This window comes from Anoplophora glabripennis, unplaced genomic scaffold, assembly GCF_000390285.2.
Source record: "Anoplophora glabripennis isolate ALB-LARVAE unplaced genomic scaffold, Agla_2.0 scaffold24, whole genome shotgun sequence".
Classification (NCBI taxonomy): Eukaryota; Metazoa; Arthropoda; class Insecta; order Coleoptera; family Cerambycidae; genus Anoplophora; species Anoplophora glabripennis.
The window spans coordinates 257,579-281,139 of NW_019416404.1; the positions used below are offsets into that span (position 1 = coordinate 257,579).

The 23,561-nt window shown below is 31.1% G+C and overlaps 1 long non-coding RNA gene across 1 annotated transcript in view; it reads right to left on the minus strand.

Moving 5' to 3' along the window:
- Positions 1-2,945: 2,945 nt before the first annotated feature.
- The window catches only part of LOC108911013, an 81,935-nt gene continuing 61,319 nt past the window's right edge, over positions 2,946-23,561 (minus strand). Inside the window, exon 3 of the long non-coding RNA XR_001964490.1 lies at positions 2,946-2,997. This is a non-coding gene — a long non-coding RNA (uncharacterized LOC108911013). The remainder of the gene's footprint in view (positions 2,998-23,561) is intronic.

The following is a 23,561-nucleotide window of genomic DNA, read 5'->3' on the forward strand; positions in this document are numbered from 1 at the left end:
GAAAAATACAAAAAAGGGCACCCCACCGTTCCTCTTCTCTCTTCTACCGAAAATACATAAAAACGGAAATAAAAATGGGACGTGCCGTAAGCGTGCGCGTCTCACTATCGACAAGGGGGAAGTAAAACGCAGATTTCAAAAAAATGGGGTGCGTTTTATACATTTTTATAATTTACATATAGGGGTCGAATGGGGAATTTCATTGTGTTCGTGCGGTACACGTGGAGGTATTTTGAGCACATCTGCATTGTAGAAAAACTATTTTTAAGAAGGTCATGGGAAACCCCCAACAAGTGGATGTGTTTTTTACAAGGGGAGGTTTTTTATGTTGGAAACAGGTTGGCGTTTGCGGGAATGCAAGTGTTTTTTACCGCGTTTTACAGGTTGAAAATAAGTTACGATTACCTAATACTAAACGTAATTGGAGAATGACTATTTATAATAGAGTAAAGGCAAACAAAAATATATGGAAAAGGTTAAAAGCATATGTATGTTTATATTAATTTATTCTGTTTGAAATAATAATTACTTTTGATGTTTTGAAATACAAACAGAAATAAATGGAAAAGATTAAGTATAGTTATATGCCTATGGCAAAAAATAAAAAGATTATTAAAAAAAATAATAATTCCAAGGCTGTCTATACATAATATACAGTGTGTTGCACGATTGTGTGAGAAAAACTTTCTGAGAAAAATTCAATTCTATATTTTGGTATGTAGATTGCGCTTCCTAGCGGCCGAGCTAGGAACTTAAAAACTATTTCCAACGATTTCTCTTAGTCGATTTATTCAACAAAATTTTTTTTCCGAAGTTCTAGGGCCTAATATCGCACCTTGCCGACCCTAGTGGGACACCCTGTAGAAAAAAATATCTATTTGCTTAACAATTGATAATTAATAAAAATCCACTGAATTCACATCCAGACTTCTAGGCGATCAAAAGAGACTTTACTTTTAAATTATTACTTTATTTTTAAAATTGGATTTTCTGCTCGGTTATTGGTTATGAAAAATCAAAATTATCAACTTTTTATTGAATATTTATTTTTTAATAAATGCAATAAATTTGCACAAAAGTAATTAAAGCATGTCAGTAATGAATATAAACAATGACAGTATCTTTTTATTTTTTACGGCAAGACAACTAAATTGGTGATTTTTTATATATCACATAAATATTATAATAAACAATGCCTTTAAATATTTTTTTACAAATTTCTTAACATGTCTGTAGAGTACAATCTTTCCTTCAAATTAACCATATACATTGTTACCGATACTTACAAAGAAATCTGACCTACACTTCTTACACTTTTTAACTTTTTCCAACGTGTCCACTTCCATAATACAAAAGCCTAATGCCTAATGGTCAGCACCCATGGGCAGGTGGTGGCCTGTCTAGGGCTACTTAGGGTTAGGGCTACCGTTATTATAGTTGAAAAGACCACATGTGACTTATTTTACCGGCAAAAAAAAACGGATTCTCTTGTAGAACACAGAAATTCCTAATAAATTCGGATTTGGATTACAAAAGTAATTCTTCGTGTAATATTAACCCCAAAATAGCGTAAAAGTAAATATATGAGTACCTAAATGATAGTTAACTTATTCGTATTGCTGACAGATTCGTGAATTTTCCATATCTGTAGTACAACATACAGTTATGCAGAAACTTCTACAGTTTGATTTAAATTCTAATATCTCCTCTTTACAAAGTATAACCCCTATTGTTCGGAACCGTCTCCTACAAACGATAATTTAATACAGAAAACATCAATCCACAATAAAAAACCGTGCGGCTGCCGCCGTTCTCAAAAATACACAAAAATGAAAAGTCACATCTGTTACTCGAAATCGATAATCAGTCATCTTCAAAAAACCGTCCAGGTAATACATCTTTCGCAGTCAACAACAAATACTCCTTAATATTTTGCGAACCTCTTCTTAAAAACTCGCTTTTAAGTCGATTCTAAAAGGCTCATTCAAGAAGGCGTTTTTTCTGGTCCTCGAAGTATGACTTGCATGAAATTTTCCGAAAGAATATTTGACAAACGTCGCAAATATCGATCTGCCCCGTCTAAATATAAGAAAGCTACGTGCCTTTAATATTAGGGACAAGACAGGCGTAAACATCGGGGGTGGCTGGGTTTTTTATATGTGTGGCATACTCGAAACGTCTTCCCTTTGACAATAAAAAGGTATTAAGTTGCAATAACGCTACACGATTGTATATGCTGTGATCTATTTAAATAAATTCCTATCTTACTGACCTTGAGTATAAATTCCCAGTACTTATTTTTTACAAACGAAATAATGCTTTGTGGAACACAAAAAACTGCAATAAAGCATTGAATTACATATATCTGTAATATTTAGTAAATAACTAGAATTATTCGTCATTTGAATCAAGTATATGTCTGGTGGTTTGATTGACCAACGATCCTAGATGTTTAGATAGGTATAATTCAATGCTGGTCAGGCCAGACAGCTCGCAAAGTAGTTGCTTCTGGCAATATTAATAGATAAAAAATAATAATTCTGATTTCCCCCATTCTGTAAATTGTGATTATCAAATCCCATGACCCATGATTATTCGTGCTCTGGAATATTAAATTAGATGAATTCGATTCGTAATTTGTAAACTGAGAAAAAATCTGAAAATAATGCTTTTACTTTTTTTATGGTAGTGATGACCGTCATTTTCGCCAAAGAACATTTCGATTATGTCTCTGTTACTAGACCTTACAAGTTACAAACCATTACTTCCTTCTTATAATCAAACGAAATACATTTGATAAAAACAACTGAATCAGATTTGTATAAGTAGTATAAAAAAAAAGTAGTATAAAAAATTCGTTCGTGATGATTCATAAAAAATAAATTAAGGGAAACTTTCAGGAATATTTATATATTTACAACGAACAGAAAACTCAAAAATTTCTTACCTTTATGTTACGAAGAGATAGTTATTTAAGTTCATCATCATTGAAGTCACCTGCAAAAAACAAGAAGCAATTATTTACTATGTCAAAAAGTAACGTCTAGATACAAGTACCAGCGCACGAAATTCAATTAAAATTAGACAAAGCTTTTTATAAGCTATTTGGAAAAGCAACTTTTGATAGAGCTAAGTTTAGTTAAATCGCTATAGTCTATGTACACGGAATATTGGAACACACTGTAATAGTAAATATATATTTTTTGAAGATGAGTATATACCTTTAAGTGATTTACATGAACTCTTGTATGTACAAATTTTAAAATGAACTTTTCAGAGTATTATGAGTCATGTATGTATTAATTTTCTGTTCAAAATACATTCCATTGCAATTTTCAGTATTTTCACATTTTTTTCATATTTTTTAAAAGTCAATTGTGAAAATAAAATTAAAGAGTTGAATGTTCCTTAGTCAGAAACAGAAAAAAAGATTATTGCATTTTGTTTAATTGATGAAGTTATAAAATTGTTTGTTTATTTTAAAATATTGTAAATATATGAAGATGAATATAGAATAAAATTTAATATTTTCCTACATTGTCCATACAGGGTGTCTCAATACTACGTACATATTGAATTATCACGTATTCTTGAAGTTAACTAAATGTACCTATCAAAAGTTGCTTCGTTCAGCCGCTTGGGGCGTTGACATTTTTTAAAATTTTAAATTGGAACTGGAACTTTTTGACATCATAATCAAAATCACTGCATTTACAAAACTGTGGTAAATATGACCATGTTTAATAACATTTTCTCATATTTTATTCGGGAGTTACCACAACTTCGGTTACTATTTCAAAAAGATTTTCTATTTCTCAACTTTTGTAAATTTCGGAAAAACGATTTTCACGTAAATAATTATTTTAATCATAAATATAGGTACTACTTTATGGAGTTCAGGAACCTTTAATATAGTGTATTTTTATAAACATTATTGGATTATTATCATTTTAGTAACATGCAATTTAGACAAGATACATAATTAAATAAATAAATATAAATAAATAATTAAGTAAATAAACTAATTAATTAATTACTTAATAGATAATTGTACTCATGTCAGAAATATTAATTTTTGTTATTAATCTTATTTTAAGTTTTAAATTGAATTATTTCCATGATTCGTATTCGCAATTTTCAGAATGTAGAAAATTTAAAATGAGTACGATAATTTTTTTTTTTTTAGTGAAGTACATTGTTGAAAATAATGGTCATTGACAATAATTTTCATGAAAGAACATTAGATTACAAGTTTCTAAACATCATAAAGTCTTATTTAACTTTTGTTAAGAAATAAAAAAAATTATGACAATTTTGACTGAACTGAAAATGGTGACTAACAAAATAATTAAATTCGCGAAACCAATTAAATGTACAAAACATTAAAAAGAAAGAAAAAACTTGAAGACAAAACTGAACTAAAGTTGTAAGGTCACTCACGAAAAAAAAAATAGGTTTTTCCCATTTATGTAACTGGTTACTACATCAAAAATTGTCATCCATGCAAAAGTATACCAAATTTTATTTAAATCAAACAAAGCGTTTTAGAGTTATTTTGTATTTTTTTGCCAAATTTGACGGCTAAACAAAACAATTTTAGATAGACGTAAATTTAGTTAATTTTTTTTTATCTCAAAAAATGTGGTAGTTCTGTGTACACGGGGCACTTGTATATTCTTGATCAGATATTGTGCCATATTTGTTTTTTTTTTTTTTGCAAAAATCAGCGTGTATTTAGAATATTCAACTGAATACGAAATAGAAATTTAAACTATTCGAAACTTACTAATTTTAGGCCCTAAAAATAACATTTCAAGTAAGACTGCCATTTTCTATTCTACATACGAACATTCGAAAAACCATATACAAAAAGGGAAGCTAAAAATAGGAAATGGGACGTGCCTTAAGCGTGCCCGACTGCATTTTTACGCAGGGGACGCAAAAATGCTGATTCAAACAAAAAAAATATACACTGGGGTGACTTCACCCCAGACGGTGATATATTAAGAGGGAGACGTTACTGGAGGGGAGGGTATTTTTTATAGAGGGGCTCATCTACAGACACGCGGAGGTAATGGGATGTTTTTTAATTTGTTTCGTAGCGGTCGGTTTTTTTGGTCGAGTAGATAATTGAGTTACGACAGGGGTCAAAGTTTTTTTTAGGGGAGGTTTTTTGGTTACAGGTGAATCTATAACGTGTGGGGATTTTGCACCCTTTAAACAAGTGCATCTTTTTTTGGACGGTTTAGGTTATGTTACTATAAGTTCGTGATTTCATCACATACCTGAAATATTGAAATCATTGGATTATGTAATCTTACAAAGGAATAGCTTTTATTTTTGTTGTTCTTACATCGGCTTTGACAAAGACTAATATCTAAATATAGTCACGGCAAATAGATTAAAACTCATTATTTCTATAAAGAGAATAAAATTGTCTTAAAATATTTTTTAAATTTAGTATATCCAGATAATCTTGTCCTAAGTGAGATTGTTAATGTTCAATTTATAAATATATTAAATTAAAGCCTCTTTTGAAAAATTTTATGTTGTAAGGGCTCAGTAAACATTTTGATCTGATGTTGACATTGGGAATAACACTATGAAATACAATTTTATTATGCAGATAAGATGAGGATCTAGTGAGAAAAATTATGTGGATGAAACAAAGTGAATAATACTTTTTTTCCACTACTAGCCTATAAGGCCACCATTATCGACCTCTCTTTGACGCGTAAATTTCTATCTTTTTGACCTTGGTGAATAATGATGACCTTGATTTATTAACCAAGGTAAATAATGAAAATGACATTTAATAATTTTGACACGTGACAGTTATAGAAGTACAGAACCACAGCACGCAGAACGTGGAGGTTATGAAACACGTTTTTAAGGGGGTGTGCAGCCCATTTCACTTTCACTTTCCATGATTTATAGCTTTAAATTAAATTAATTGCAAATTTCTTTTCGCGAAATGTCAAATTAATTGCAAATTTATTTGTATGAAATGTCACAAAGTTTGATTTCAAACAAAAGAGTACCTACCTACCCACTTGATTCTTGGAAATGATATCAGCGTTTTTAGAGTATTTATTCAAATATCGTGAAATTGCATGTCAATTATTGAAACACAATTTAAGGTGTAGTAGCTAGTAGTGGAAAAAATACTATGTATATAAACCACGTTAGAGAAGAGTGCCATTATAGCTTCGGCACCTAACCTACTATTCCTTGTAAGTCCTATCTTCTTAGCAATGAGCAAATAAAGATAGAACTCAAACTTAAATAAATTATACAACTATTTAAAAGTATAATCTTTACAGATTATAAATTTTTAAATTTTTACCAAAATGTAAGCAGCACACCTCATATGTTACACCTAAAGGGTTTTTAAAGATAAATGACCGAAAAAATATGGCATACATTTTGCATAAGTAGAAATTAATAAACAGGATTGATGTTTCAAATAATTTTTGTCGAATTTATATATTTTTCCTTCTACTTTGTTTTTTACTATTATTGTCTTTTTCCTTTTAACAACTTTTTTTTTTTAAATTTTAACTTGTTCCTACAAATAGTATACCTTTATAGTGAGTGCTCATCAGAAATTTCGACATCTGACTATGTTTTGTCATGTGCTTTATCTCTGTTAACTAAGACAATTGCTTAATTTCTTGAGATTTTGCAGAACAACTCCTCCGAAAATTTGCGCAACCTATTTCTTTCTTTTTAGAGTTGATAAAACAGGTATTTTATTAAAATGACTTTTATTGTAGTCTCAGTTTAAATTCCTCTTAAAAATCCGTTTAAAATCTCACGAAGCTGTTTAATTCTTGGTTGATCCATTTTGATCAACACCAAATATAAGAAATAAATGAAATGTCCTGGTATGACTTTTTTATGCCACTAGTATTGAATTGAGAATTAATTTTTTCACACTGAATGTACCTTTGTTTACATATTCCTTCTTAGAAATATGTTGACATTCAAAGTTTTAAAAAGATGACTGACGATTGACATGCCCAGTATTCAAAGATGGAAAGGTGTCTTCTAATTGGCCACAACCCCCTAATCCTTTATCCATTCAATGACCCGATAATGTGATACGTACATCGGAATCCGGTGCAGCTTTTCAGAGAAAAAAAAAATAACAGGCCACCGGGCAATCAGAAAAACTCGCTATTTGCGCACGGGGCCCAGTGGCCAGTCCACACATACAGAGTCCCAGCAGCACCTGGCCAAAGCTGCACATGTGCCGCACAAAAGGGTCCTGTTCTATCACGGCGACCCTACGATTGTCACTGATATTTTATTTATTGGCTGACACGGACACGAGCGGACACTTTTATGTTTTAAATTATTGGATTCTTTAGAGTTTCCTTTTTAAAAAATCTCGTCCTAACGGCGGTCTTTTACGGAGGAATTTACGGCTATGAATGGTGGTAAAAAGCACGAGTGTTAGGTGAATGAAACCATGAAAGAGTCACAGTTCAAGAATATTTTTAGAGAGATTGATTGTAAATTTTAAAGTATTTCCGAAAATCGTTTTCCAAATAAAAAATTGTTCTAGACTCTACATTAAATTAATAATTCAGTTTCATAAAAAACGTTGAGTTTCAAACATATATTGGAAATCATTGTACGAATAATTTATTAAAATCACCTAAATCAGAAGTGTTGAAAGCTATTAAAGTTTTTTTTTAGTTGGTTTGAATCTCAATGCAGTCTATGTAATGGACGCACAATAAGAGTCACTTAGTCTACCAATAAAAAGTGTTGGCAAGAGAAAATATTTTCAGCAGCGCTTGCCAAAATATTCGAGTAATGTGAATTAAAAAAATATAGCATAGTAAATCTTTAAAGAATGAATAAAAGTTCTATTTCATTTATTAAACCGTATGTTTTAGGTTCGACACATCAGGATTAGTAACTTGATTATTAGTTTTTATGCCGTAACATCGATAACATCAGGACACTGTAAATTGACAAGTTTCAGTCAATCAATATTTGTATTGCTGAACAATTTTAACAAAATCTCTGGCAAACGTTTCGACTTTTGAAACGAGGATGGGTCGTACGTAATGTTACGAATGGTTTTCAAAATTTAAAAGTGGTCGTCAGTAAACTGAAGATGATCCTCGACCAGAAGGGTTTTCGACTTTAACTGATGACTGCTATGTTCAGAAATTGCAGAAAAGGTTAGCATCTCAAAATCTCAGGTCAAAATCTCACAACAGAAACAGACAGAGAACAGAAACCGATAAGCACACAGAACACAGAACAAAACACAGAAACTGAAACAGAAACAGAGAAACAGACAGAGAGCACAAACAAAATTGTGTGGACGTTTGTCGGCAACTCCTTGAACAATCCAATGACGATTCATTCAAAGGATCATAACGAGAGAGGAAAACTGGGTGAGGCTACGACATTGATATAACACTTCAATCACCACAATGGATTAGCAAAGGATTTCTACGATCCAAGAAAGCATGTCAGTCTAGATCCAATGTCAAAGTGAAGCTCGCTGTTTTTTTTTAATTTTTCCTTCAAGGTGACACAATAAACTGTGTGTACTATCAAGGCATTTTACAACGATTATGTGGAAAAATCCGCAAAAAGAGACCAAAGTTGTGGCGAGACAACTCATGGTTCTTGCACCATGACAATGTGTCCGCACACTCAGCTTTGTCAATTCGTCAGTTTTGTGACAAAAATCAGATTACTGTCGTCCCTCACCAGATTTTTTTTTTGCGATTTTTTCTTATTTCTAAAATTAAAAGCAGTACTTTCTTAAGATTACAGTAATATAAGGTTCGATAGGTGTTCCTCTACGTATCTGTTTTTAATAATAAAGGCCAATAAAGTTTGTCTTGGGCTCAAAATTTTAGAAACAGATTATTGTTAGCATACTTTTTTGACTATATCTTCCTTATTGTTAGAGAAAGATCTATCAAACCTCATATCACGGTATTCCTGAGGCAGTGTAAAGACTGTTCTATTCAAAAATGTTATTTGAAATTTCTTACAGATACAAAACTCAAGAAACACATAGGATGTTTCATAGATAGATAGATATAGATAGATATATTTATTAGTCCAACTAGAGCATTACAGCTTTGCTATGGGATAAGTCAACTCTACATAATACAATATAATTGCATGTTAAAAAAAGGCATATAGCCCGATCCACATTAATTACAGTACAAACAATAAATAAATAAAATAATAAATACAATATAAACATATGATAATATACAACCTACAACAGATTAAAATTAAAATAAGCTAACAGCTATTGTCAAAAAATTCCTGAACGGAGTATGCACAAATTTTTAATAAATATATTTTAACATTTTTTCTAAATAGATGAAAGTTATTTATGTTTTTCAAATGTTGAGGTAAATGGTTAAATAACCTTAGTCCCAAAACATTGTGAGCTTTTAAAGTCATGCCGAGGCGTTTGAAGGGGACATAAAAATTATGTTTGTTACGAGTATCATGACAGTGGACAGATACATTTGTAGTAAAACGTTCTTTATTTTTATAAATATATAACAATATATAACATATTAAAAAAATATATGTGTAAACAGGAAGCTACAGCAAAATATCGCGTAGGCCACTGGATTCTAAAAGCTAAATAGGAAAAATGTTCTTAAATAAAAAATGTATTCACATAAAACAACCAAAAATGGAACAAGCCCTTTATCTCCTAAACGATTCAAGATATCTAAATATAGATCTCGAAAATCCAGTTCGTGACATCTCAACTAGCTTTTGTCTATTTTTTTTAGAAATAAAGTAACGAAAAGGTAGAAATCAGAACCATTTCTCATAGGTATACCTAATAGTTTTTGAAATACCTAAGTTTTTCAGGAATTAGCTCAGAAATTTTCGACAGATCACGACGCGACGCGACAATACAATTTTTCGGAGAAAAAAATGATTACCCTTAAAATTAGCTGCTTTTCACATTCATTAATAAACCATAAATTCATTTTTGAATAATAAATAACGTATTACTGATAGTTAATTTAAATGAACTGAAAATTGGCTACGAAATGTTTGTAAATTCAATGTTTTAAGCTTGTTACATTTTTCGATTCAATTTCGATTTCGATATTTCAGTCAGGTGGTAAAGGATACTTTGACTGTTTTATTCCAAAGCTTTACATTTATTTTTTTCTTGCTTTTTAATTCTCAAATTTCAGCACGAGCTCACTCATTTATATTCCGCTCCACTTATTTGTTCGTCTTTTTTACAGTAGAACAGCTGCCTATTGTGTTGCCGTCCAGAAAACACCCCCGTACCATGTATTATGTCAAAGTTGAGGAAAGATCAGCTACCTTTTGATAGACTTATTAGCCTGTACGGATCAGTCACCACAGAGGGATCATATAAAAGATATTCCTTACGTATAAAAATATGAAATCTGGCTCCAGCAAAAAGAAGTAGTGGTAGCGGTTCTTATAAGCTACCGCGTCTTTGTGGAATTGAACACTATTTACTTATGAATACTAACTTCAATCAAGGCTTTACAAAAAATGATAATCCAACTGACAAAATTCAACAAAAAACAATAAAAGCGACAATCATTTGACAAACATTTGGCAAATTTCGTCTTCATGGCATTGTCAAATTTTGCAGAATGCTTTATATGTTTCGAAATTTTTTTAAATGGATGCATTCTTGAAATGAACTCTAATTTTTTGTTAAAAACCCTTCAACTTATATTTGGCCTTACTAAATACAGAATGCTAAAATTTCACTTCCTCAAATTTTATATACATTTACCTTTTCAGGTAATCGTTGTGGGTGTATGTTTTTTGTTCTGTTGGTATATGCCTTGAAGTCCCGTTACATTGTCTCCATTTATGGGAATGCAAGTTTGTCCTTAATAATTCTTTTACCATTTAAGGTTAAAATATTGTGCTGTGGAGGTAAAAATTAAAGAATGTTTGCGATTGAAAGGGTTATGGATATAAGTTGAAAAAGCAGGTATCAGACACTGGAAAGAATCGAATAATGAAACTGCTCTTTTGTGTTGGAATAATTTAAGATTAAAACACCTTTTTAGAATGGAGATTGAACTTATCAATCTCTGCATTTCTGTATACTAGTTATAAATGCCAGTTTTCGAATCTACACTTTGAATAAAACATATAGGGTGTTGCGTAGAAAACTTTAAAAGCGAAGAGTTCTTCAAAAAAGAAAAAAATCAAATAAGATAAAAAAATCAAATAAGAAAAAAATTTCATGTGAATATATGTTCGGAAAAGACAGAAAAGATTTTCGAATTTTCGAGAAAATTGCAAACTATGATTTCAAAACCTTTCTTGACGTATAGATCACATTTTAATATTTTTAATATTGTATTCATTGAGTTTTTGTCTCAATTGAAACGAATTCATAGCGAATTTTTTATGTCCCTATGAATTCGTTTTATGATATAAATAGCAAAAGAAATTGAGAGGTTTAACATTTTTATTTAATTCATTTCAAAAATACGTTATTAAAGGTGTTCAAATATCTTCTCTGAATGTCACTGTATAAACCTTACATTTTCTCAGGTTGGGCTCTAATTGTGTTGCGACCTTCTTCTATTCTCTACAAATTCTCAACTGGTTTTACATACACCAATCTTTCAGAATAACTCTAAATAAAGAAAGCCATCATATTCAGGTCTGCCGATCTAGGTAACTATTGCATCGGTCTACAACGTGCAATCCTATTTGTTTTATTTATATATTCTCTAACCGGTAATAAGAAATAAGGAGCAGCACCATCGTCCAGAACCACATCACCACCACCTCTGACATTTCCTGCTACGTCTTCAAATTACCTTTAACAGCGGCAACACCCCCTTGAAATGTGTAGATATATAAAACCGTTTAATTGACTTGGCAATACAAGTCCTATTAACCTATTTCCCATTAGAGATTCAAGCTAAAGCATGGTTTTAACAACAGCATGTATTCTGGTCCGCCCAAACGAGCATGTTATGAAAATTGTTAAAGTTCTGGCATTACTGTTTAGTAGATTTAGTGCTTGTATACGATGGAAATGGTAAAGGAAACAGTAGCTGTTTCTTAAAGATTTTACAAAAAAGAAACGTCCAGCTATACGAGCCACAATAATTCTCTAACGCCAGTTCCAGTGCTTCCAAATTCCTCCAATATTTGTTTCTCTACATCGACTGTGGAAATATATCTTGGTCATTCTAGAATGGATAGAGTATCTTTCAATCTTGAAGCTGCTGTTGAAACTTGATGAATATTCGAGCAGAAGAAACTGGATCATTAGGTTAAGTCTTATCATACAATCGATGAGCTTCAAGTCCATTACCATTGGTACGTCTATATACGAAATGCTTGTCAGTCGTTTCTGCATTAGTGTACGATGTTATTTATGTACTGTTAAATAGCTTTACAACAATAAAAGTCAAAGTGCACACCATCCTTAACAATAATATTTTAAAAGAAAATAAAAGTATTTTTATTCATAAAAACGAAAATATCATACTTCTTTCTAAGAATACACAATAAAGATTGCATAACTTTTTGTAAAACTTAAAGGCAGATTTAAATTTAAAATCAAATTAAGATAAAAAAGTAAAATTTCGGATTGTCACGTGTTATGTTAAGAAGGATTTTAAAATGTTGCAATTTTCTCGAAAACGGTGCATGCTATTGAAGATATAAGATCATGTAATTTACTCTACTCAAACTAAAGATGACGATACTCCTGAATCTTCGCCCGTGAACTTATCACCGTCATATTCAAACCGTACAGACTTTTTAGGTAATACCCTACACCAAATTTAAATTGAATTGGTCAATCAAGTTGGAAGATGTAAGTAAATATATTCTATGATTTTAATTATGCACTTTTTTTAACACCAAGTGTAGAGTATCGCACTCAAAATTTGACCGAATTAAAAAAGGTGTTTCTATTAAACGATAAAGTCAATAAAAATATTGTTTCAACTGATCAATTGTTTGAGAAAGAGTATGTTGCCTCATTCACAACATTTCTTTTTAATTAAGAATTTTTTATTATTTGTTTTTCTACTTTCTAGTTCCTTTAAAATTAAAAAAAAATAGCAATTAAGATGATTTTAATTGATTCTAAATTTTCTTTTAAATCGCACCAAATTAACTCTTAATAATAATTTAAGTAGATATTTTCTCACTACTTTCACCAAAAATATTAGTGTATTTAATAACAAATAACATTTGTCACTATTTAGGTAATTATTGCTTTTTAATTTGTACGAATTTTAATACGAACCTTTTGACTTTAAACAACTTCTGTGAATTAAATTTTCCGATGTTTTTTTTTAATTTGGCAACTCATTCAGGTTTAGATTTAGGGAGTTGAGCATTATCATAAATCAAAATTTTACAGAAGCGGAGTGTTATGAAGTTGTCTTTAATAGAATACTCTACAGGGTGTTCGTAAATAAGTGCGGAATATTTTAGGGGGTGGTTGCCGTGGTTATTTTGTGAAAAAAAGTTCATATAAACTTACGTCGAAATGTGCTTTACTTCCGAGATACCGAGTGTTTAAATTTTAATTTTTTATTTATTAATTATTTCAGAGTTTTAAAGACATTGACTCGAAATTTGAAAAACGCTTTGGAGGGATAAATGTGCATTTTTTGGGGTGACCCGAATATTTCTACTTCCACCATTGGCGTTCGTGCGAGAATGCCACAACCTATTTTAATAAAAAAAAGGTGCGCCACTGCCTTTTCCCGTTTTGATATTTTTTTTTAGAAATCTACCTTTAATTCTGAATGAAATTGGTTTCTTCAATTTTTTTCGTAGGATGCACCGTTTTTTAGGAAAAAAAATAAAACATATTTTCTTGCAAGTTGTGTATTTTTAATTTTAGTTGATACACTATCTAGTAGGTTGTGTCAACATTTCTAAATAAAATACAACCATCAAATTTCGAGTTTAAAATTCTTTGAAATAATAAAAATATATACAAAATTGAAATTTAAACACTTTGTATCTCGGAAACGAATTTCGACCTACGTTTAAATGAACTTTTTTTCACAAAGTAACTTCGGTAACCATTAGTGATGTAACGAATGCCAGTTTTTAAGCATTCGCGAATGCGAACATCTATTGTTGACATTCGCGAATGCGAATGCGAATACGAATATTCAGTTTTTAAACTGTTACTAACCATCTCCTAAAATATTTTGTACTTATTTCCAAACATCCTGTATATTCGACCAGGAACAACTTTGAGAATTTCGATATAAATAAAATGGATGTAGGCAAAAACTATATCTAGATACAAAGAAATATTGCAGGTGTCCTTTAAAGTCATCAGCTACTTAGATTATCCCTACGAGTGAGCGTCGCTCACCCTGTATATAATACTGTTTTTTCCCCGATGGCTCTCTAATATTTATTAGTTTATTATGTAAGCAGCAGCGTTTGCCTTTGACTCGAATCGATACATTCGACACATCTCGTTTGCAGTTTTAGGGGGTTTCTTTCCTTGAACCGGGAGACTCGCTAAGACATTTTAACGGTCCCGAAGCAGTCGCAGCTGCTGCCAAAAAAATCCACGTCTGCGGTCAATAAAACTAAATCCCGACAGCCCTCCATATTTCAGGGTCCTCCGCTGGGTTTTTCTATTTTCGTTTTCGGCGGGGAGGAAAATCATTACTCGCACAGAAACTAAACGTGAAAAATTATGCCGCTGATAGAAAAATCGGTTTCGTAGCCTGCGTTATTAGGGGTTAAATAGACGGATCCGTTTCTAAGGCTTGCAGCGATTAGTTGGTAAAATTTTAAATAAAAAAAAGAATGGATATCATAATCCTCGACACTGATGAATAAGTAGGTAAGCTATATAAAAAAAATCTGATCAAAATTAGATAACAGAAAATATGAATAAAAATAAGTCAATATAGCATGCTTTCAGAATTTCGGAGTGTTCATATTTGAACAGCAAATCGTCTAGCAAAATCATCTTTTGACAAAAAAATTGTACATGTCAAAGTTTATCTGATAATAGAACACCTAAAATAAGAAAAAATACTTCGTGTTCGAGAAAAATTTAAAAATAAATAATGTTTACTTAAATATCTCTTAAAATGTTAAAATGATAAAACTTGGGATGATAACGTAATCAGTTATGAGTTAAATCGCAAAATTGTTACACAAATAAGTCAACCAATGGCGGAAATATCGTTCCTAAGTACCTACTCCAGAATTACGACGCCACTGAATATTTTGGAAATTGTATAAGTGGATTTAATTCCGGTTAAGGAAAATATCATTTACTTTTAAAATATGCCTTCGATATAGTTGAATATATGGAAAATAACTCCAAAGCTAAGTATTCGTTTCACAAAAAAAATTGCGGAATTATTTGTTAGAAATGAAATACATGCAGCAAATATAATAAATATAACGAAAAGTTCAAAAAATGCATTGCATTGTAGCAGAATAATATTTTTTGTATTTAATTATTATTATTATTACATTTCTATTTACTATATACAATTATGATAAAAAATTAAAATTGCAATGCTAAAAATTTTCTAAACTTCTTATGGTTAGTTAGGAGTTATTTTTCATTAATTTCTCAGCTTTCGAACACAATGAAATATGTCTTTTTTCTTAGAAACCCGGTTGAAATTAAAGGCAGTTATCCAGGTTCCAAAATATTCAGTGGCGTTGAATTTCTGGGGTTCTTAGTAAAGTTATATCTTGACACTTCCTGACACCTCTGCCACTGGTTGTATATCAACTCAGCAAACTTTTGCCCATAATTAATTAATAATTACACTACCCTAAGTTTAACTAGTGTACGTTAAAAGTTTCAAGACATATTTAAATAAATGTGATGCATTTTTAAATTTCAACACTTTATATCTCGAAAATAAAGCGTTCTTTGTCTTCTATTTATATAAAATACGATATTTTATTTCGAGGTCACCTATCACCAAGTGGCGTGTGCAATTCGGAACACCCTATACAACCAGTGCTTATTATCTGAAATTCGGACAGATGAGCTTTTCACTGGCCAGTTGTTTTAATATTGCCAAAAACCCTCTACAACTTTAGATTTAAGTTAACATATAACGCAAAATTGGAGCAAATTAGTTTTATTTGTATAGGGTGTTGCACATTGCACAGGTCAAAGATTACTTACAATTAGTGATAGAACTTCTCTGAACCAAGAAAAAATGTTATCATAAAGATGGATTGGGAGGTGTTATTGCATAAGAAAATTTCTTTTTGAATGAATTTTGACAATCAAATGCAAAAGAGGGTATAAAGTCAAAAAATTTTGCAATATTTCTATTAGTATATTTATATAATCTCTGTTAATTCTTTGAGCATATTTTGGTTTATTTAAGGCCAAATATTTAAATTTTTTTTCTCCAAAAACCTCTTTCTGTTTAAATGTTAAACAATAAAAAATCACGTTATCGATTTTTTAATTCACCTAAAAGACTAAGTAACAAAGTTTAAATCATTTGTATTCAAAAACACAATGAAAAAACAACGAGGTTTTTTATGTATTCAAACTTTAAAGTTCTGATCTTAAATAAGTGAAAAAATATTATAAGAAATACGGGGTAAAGTTTTACATGACCTTGAATGATATTGGTTTACAGTTCATTCATTTTGTCTCATAACGAGCATGAAAAATACGTAAATGTTCATGTATGTATTTACTGCACATGTAGGTTTAAAAATGTACTCTTTTTGTCTGATGCAAATATATAATCTGTGGGCTGAACTATAAGATAAAATCAGTTATCACGTCGTTACAGAATGGATACAATAATGCTCATTTATCTCGTTCTTGAACCACGTATATGCTGTTTTTTCTTGACATTTACTTGTCTAAAATATTATATTCCACTTCTTCTACCTAGTGTAAATTTGTACAACGACATACCTATTGATACATCTCATTTTTACACCATAAATAATGCTTAGGACATGCCCAAAATTATTTATATGAATTTTTCAATTCAACTCGGATGAAAATATACAGGGATGGCCAGAAGTACGGAATAAAATTCATATTTTTTTAATGAGTTAATTTTTTTTAAAACGCCGAAACACGTTAACTGATTTTGATTTTTTCCCATCTTTCGGTTATATAATAATTAAATTTTTCTTCAACCCCCTAACCCCCAGCTACCCCTACTTTTTTTTTCAAATGGAAACATAAGGCATTAGGGGGCTCGTTGAAAAGCTTATAGAAAACCGAATCCAGCCATACCAAATAAACAAGTTTTAATTTTTCAATAGCAAGGTTTTTAGGGTTGTATGAAACACCTACTTAACAAGTGAAATAAAATTTAATTATCTTCAGTGTTATCCTCCATGAATTTGCACAGAATAAAATAAAGAATTTGAAACTGTACCTATCACTGCTAACGCAAAAAAGATATATTTTTTATGTTGCGTTTTTTTGGCACCACTTACTTGCCAGGCTTTCTGGTTAATTTTTCGCTTTAGTTGTAAATTGGAGTTCGAAACGTTACTATTGTGTCAAAATCAAGTTATTTACTGAATTGCAATGGTATTGTCGGAAAGGCAACGCATCGAAATCTTGATATTGCTTGGATGTGGAGACAAAATAAGAAGTCAGGCTGAAGTGCGCGATTTATTTAATGCGAAATATCCCGAAAACCAAATCTCGCAAGGGACAGTTAGTAAAATATTTCACAAATTTGAGGAACACGGTACAGTACAGACTTTGCCCAAAACTGGACGGGCACGTGCTTTGAATGAAGAAAAGAAATTAGACATTGCATTAGAACTTGTTGAAAATCCTCATACTTCAACTGTTTCATTGGCCCGCAATCACGATGCTTCTCGAACTGCAATTCGAATGTTTCTGAAACAAGAGAAATACCACCCCTATAAGGTATGTCTTGTCCAAGAGCTTTTGGAAGACGATTATGATAGGCGATTACAATTTTGTGAGGAAATGATGAGACGGTGTGACGACAATAATGGTTTTCAACGAGACGTACTTTTTTCGGATGAAGCTACGTTTTATTTAAATGGAGTGGTTAACAGGCACAACTATCGCTTTTGGTCCCAGGAAAATCCACACTGGACATGCGAATCGCATACGCAGCATCCACAAAAAGTTAATGTATGGGCAGGTATCATCAACAACAGAATCTTGGGCCCATTCTTTTTTGAAGAAAATCTTACTGCCGCACGCTACCTGGATTTCCTAACATTTGACCTGATACCTGCTCTAGCTGTGATTTTCCCTCATGAAATTGATCCAGATATACCGAATGAAAGAATTTGGTTCCAACAAGATGGCGCTCCCCCACATTTTGGTATTGATGTTCGAAGATACTTAGATGAAATGTTTCCAAATCGCTGGATTGGTAGACGGGGTACAGTTGAATGGCCGCCAAGATCCCCCGACTTAACACCCCTGGATTATTTTCTTTGGGGATATTTGAAAGAAAGAGTCTACCAGAACAGACCGGATAATATTGAGAATTTAAAGAACAAGATTAGGGCGGAGATGCATAATTTACCAGCTGAAGTCATTCAGAATGCTGTGGACAGCTTTTACTATCGTCTTGGAGAATGCCAAATAGTGAATGGAGGACATTTCCAGCATTTGCGACATTGAGTTTATTTTTGTAAATTATCTAGTTGTTTCAATTTGTAAATGAAAGAAAAAACTTGTTTATTTGGTATGGCTGGATTTGTTTTTCTATAAGCTTTTCAACGAGCCCCCTCATACCTTATGTTTCCATTTGAAAAAAAAAGTAGGGGTAGCTGGGGGGTTAGGGGGTTGAGGAAAAATTAATTATTATATAACCGAAAGATGGGAAAAAATCAAAATCAGTTAACGTGTTTCCGCGTTTAAAAAAAAATTAACTCATTCAAAAGATATGAATTTTATTACGTACTTCTGGCCATCCCTGTATTTATTTACCCTAATGACAGGACAACAATAAATATATTAACGCTTCATACGACGAGTCGCCACTGTACTAACGTTATTTCCCTCTTCTTAACAATTTACATATTGTTAGTTATCCTTTTTTGTTTCAGGGTCTTAAATTACTATTTGAACACTTTGGAACAAGGAAAAAAAGCATGTTTACGGAAACCCGTTCTTATGTATTTTGAAAAATTTTGCAAAATCTGACTTCTGCAATACGGAACAGTCTGCAGATTTTTGCAAGAGGGATCCAGGAAGGGAAATTTGACCCTACCAATCAGTATCTCTAGAATAAGTCCATACTGTTCCCACAGTGGATACTATTAGTGACAACAAATGCAGTAGCCATTGGTCGTTACATTTAACATCCAACGATCATCCCACGCGTCCTTCAACAAAAGGACTTCAACAGAAAATTATTACATATGTCCGTTCGAGGTAATCCATGAACACTGACCCATGCATCCCTCCCCCATGGCGAGGAATCGACAATTAAAGCCATTAAATTGGTTTTAGTTAGGATTACGCGCGTTTCTTTAACTCGAATGTTATCCTCAATGGTCACGGTGATAAATGTAGCATCGGAAATAATGGTGTGTCCACCCCAACCTTTTGTCAACGTGCGAGAGGGCATTGTCGGATTTTTGATCCTTCCTTTTTGGACCGACACCCGAGTTGTCTCATTTTCGGCGCTTTTTCCGTTTCCGATGGCAGGGCGGGGGAGGGATCAAAATCGGTAGCACCTTTTCGTATTTTTGGGTTAAAAGTTGGTGTTACACGTTAAATTAACCGAAAAAATGTTTTTATCATTTTCTTTTATTAATTTACTATACCTGTATACATATAGTGATGTGTATTTTGTATTTGTGTGCTTTCTTTCGGTGTGAGATTTTTGGGTACGCAAAATTATTTTCAAAACTAAAACCCTGCTGATTCTTTTGATTTTTATTAAATTTTGTTCACAGATGGCCATATACTAAGTAAATGAAGAAAGAAATAAGAATAAATTTTACGGGTAATTTTACATAATTTAATAAAATTTACATAATAAGGAACAATATTGAGGGAAATTGTACTAATCTATTGTAAAATTTTATATGTGTTATATTTATAACAAAAATACAGGATGATATAATTCTCCAAAGCATATATTTAATATTGTTTTTTTTTTCATTTTAATGTAAACTTAGAACATTATCGGCACACTAAAAATTTACTGAGGTTTTAAAAAACTTCATATTTTATTTGAAAAATATCAGTATTCGTAAAAATACAACGAAAATGAATAGTTTATAAAATATTTATTTTATTTCTGTAAATTTTCATAGAAATATTACATCAATCACGTAATTTTCCAGTAAAATCGAAATATTTCGAACAAAAAGGCATTTTTTCAGTTAATTAAAAGAAAAATTTATGAAATATTGAAATTTTCTTAGAAACTGTATCTCCCTTTTTATTAAGATTAAAAATTGTCTTCGAAAATGTCTAAAAACTGGTAACGTCCATAAAACACCGAAAAAGCAATTAGTGTAAAACAATACCAGATGTTGTACGGTGCCACGAACTAATCTATAATTATACAGCTCTTGCGGTGTAGCAAATGGCACGTGCTGTATTCGTTTCGAATCCATCTTTCTCCTCTAATATTGCCAGCTAGGTGCATCGGCTTTTGTGGCTTGTAAATTGGCTAATGATGCAGAATGATAAATTAAACTAAAAGATGATTCCATGAAATATTTTGATTTGTATGGTAGACTATGGTAGATCCTTTTTTACCGAATTTCTATATCTTGACTTGGGCAGAAAATAAATATGTACGCGCTCGTATTTTCGACTTATAATTTTGTAGTAGGCTTCCATTTTGAAATTGGTGGTCCTGGATTGCGGATTTGTTGAGCACCCCAATCATTCATCAGTTTGAGTCAAATTCGTTCTTTCTATTTAATGCTGACAATTTTGCACAATTTTTCTTCAACGCTAATTTTGCATTGTAAAAAAAAATTCAGGACAAAATCGATAAGTATACCTCATCTTATGTCGACTAGAGGCTTATTTTCGGAGATATTAAGCGAACATTTGAAAAAAGAGCATTTTTTTTAGTTATAAACAATATGACGCTCGACCTCTAAAAATACACAAATTTAGTATTTTATTCTGTGTATTTTTTACTTAATTCTTTATTCCATAAAATTTGAGTTAGGCCCGATTTTTTAAAAAAAAACTAATTCACCCGGACTATTACTACGCCAAAAAAACGAATAAATATTACTTTTTATCTATAAAAGAATGAAGGTCTGATATTGAAATGTGGGTGGCCTACTGCTAGACACTAATATTAAATATAAACATATTTTAATTAATAGTTTATTATAAAGTTTATACCTACTACATATACATCAAATACCACTCAAAGCCAATAAAGGTTAAAATTCCAAAATTTCTGGTTGGTATTGCATGCCTCTGATGCCATTAGGAAAAGTTTACTCTGTATATTTTTTCTAGTATTTATATAGCTCATTGAAAGTACACGAATCAGTGAAAAAAACTTTGACTTTGACTATCACATTTTCTTCAACATTTGAATTAACGATAATGTTCTGGAAACACCAATTTTTCTAAATAGCTCTTCAACATTATCTTAACATTAAACATTATCAATATACAACTAAAGTATAAAAATATTAAACTAATAATATTGCAAACAACTACTCTGCTGACTAATGCTCCGACCGTATTGAATTACACCAGCAATATCTAGTACACAACAACAATCGGATCATTTGTCAGTAGAGTATAATTACAAAAAAAATTGGATCACATGTGTGACAATGCTCCTTTTCATTTTTATAATTTGTTTCATGTTGTATTGAATGATTTTTTTAAATGATTGCAGTATTAGTACTGTTATTGTTAACTGAACTGACAAAATTTAAATAATCATCTTTTATCCTTCTTTTTTGACGGTTTTTTAATGCAACCTTATATTTTTCTTGTCTTAAGAAATGAAATAAACACTTCCGAAAAACACAGAGTGTAATGATTTTAAATAACACAGCTATAATACGTATTATTAGTTATTCGTGTTTTTGTTGAACTCATACAATATTACGGTGTATAAAATAAGTGACTTTTCTCAAAGTAGGCTTATGGCAAATCTTATTGATGGATGTATCATAAACAATGCATAGATTCTTAGTAATATTTTAAACTCTAATTAACGTTATATCAAAATTTTAGTGATTGTTAGTGACTATAGTTAGTAATGACTAATTACAGTCACTAAAATTTTGATATAAGGTTAATTAGAGTTTAAAATGTTACTAAGAATGTATGTTGTTTATGAGACATCCATTAATAAGTTTTCACACAAGCCTACTTCGAGAAAAGTCACTTATTTTATACACCGTAATATTGTAAAAGTTCTATTAAAACCTTTTTTTCTTGAAAACCGTCCACATTAGGAAGTTCTAACAAGAGTACAATATTTTTAGAAAATAAAATTGTACATTAGAAAGTGGAGCCCGAATGGTAAAATAAACAAACTTTAAAAAACTTAGAACTTAAAATGTAATAGGAATGTAGCATAACTTGCGCCCTCTATGAATTATCCAAAAAATAATTAGACCAGCGTATTTGGCATCCTTAAAAACCCAGAAATACCAAACTTCATAAAAATATTTTGCACAGTTTGGAAATTTTCGAAAAAATTCTATTTAAAAAATTTTATTTTGTCGCTCTGTTTCCCGAAAAGAAGAGGAGATAGACATATAGTTCATAAAACAAAAAATTCTTATTTCTTGTCGTACTATCACCCCCTGTATTTACGGGAGGTCTTTCTGAAACACCTATAAATAATACAAAACGTGAGTACCAAAAAAAATGTGTCTTAGTCTTAGTTTTTAATGGGCTACGCTGTAGATATTTATATTTTAAAAATGTACCAATTTCTACTCACTCAGTTAGATTATCTACAATTTATATTTACAAACAAGTAACTAAGTCATTTAAGTATTTACATTTTTTCCAGTGTGGCAGAATTATTAATTGAAATAAAATATTAGTTAAGTACCTACTTCTAATTCGAACAAATAGCTGATAAAATAAAATCCTCTTAAAAAAGAATCAGACGTGTCTCTACCTATCTTAGAGCAATAAAACACTAAATGATTAAATTCTACGTTATTAAAAACAGTTTATTAAAAATCCAAGATCAAATAAAATACTCGTATTTTGCCTCCGACAAAGACAAATACGAGATGAGTTATGCAGTTATGAAAAACCAAACTAAATACTAAAAACAATACCCTTTTAAAACTACCCCCCGTAAAACTCACCCTATAAATTTATTGCCTCAAATAAAAATTCAACCCTTCAATTTCAACCCTATACAAACTTTTTGCGCAATTTAAGACAAGTAATAAACTTGGCGTAGGTATAACGGTCCTTTTTACATATTTTTTTAATACCATTAATATTCATCTCACACAAAAAATGGTTGTCATAAAATTACAGCCAACGGTCCTTGTCGGAAAGTTCTAAGGATATGGTCGGAGTCGAGGATTTGGGAGCGTACAAATTTCTG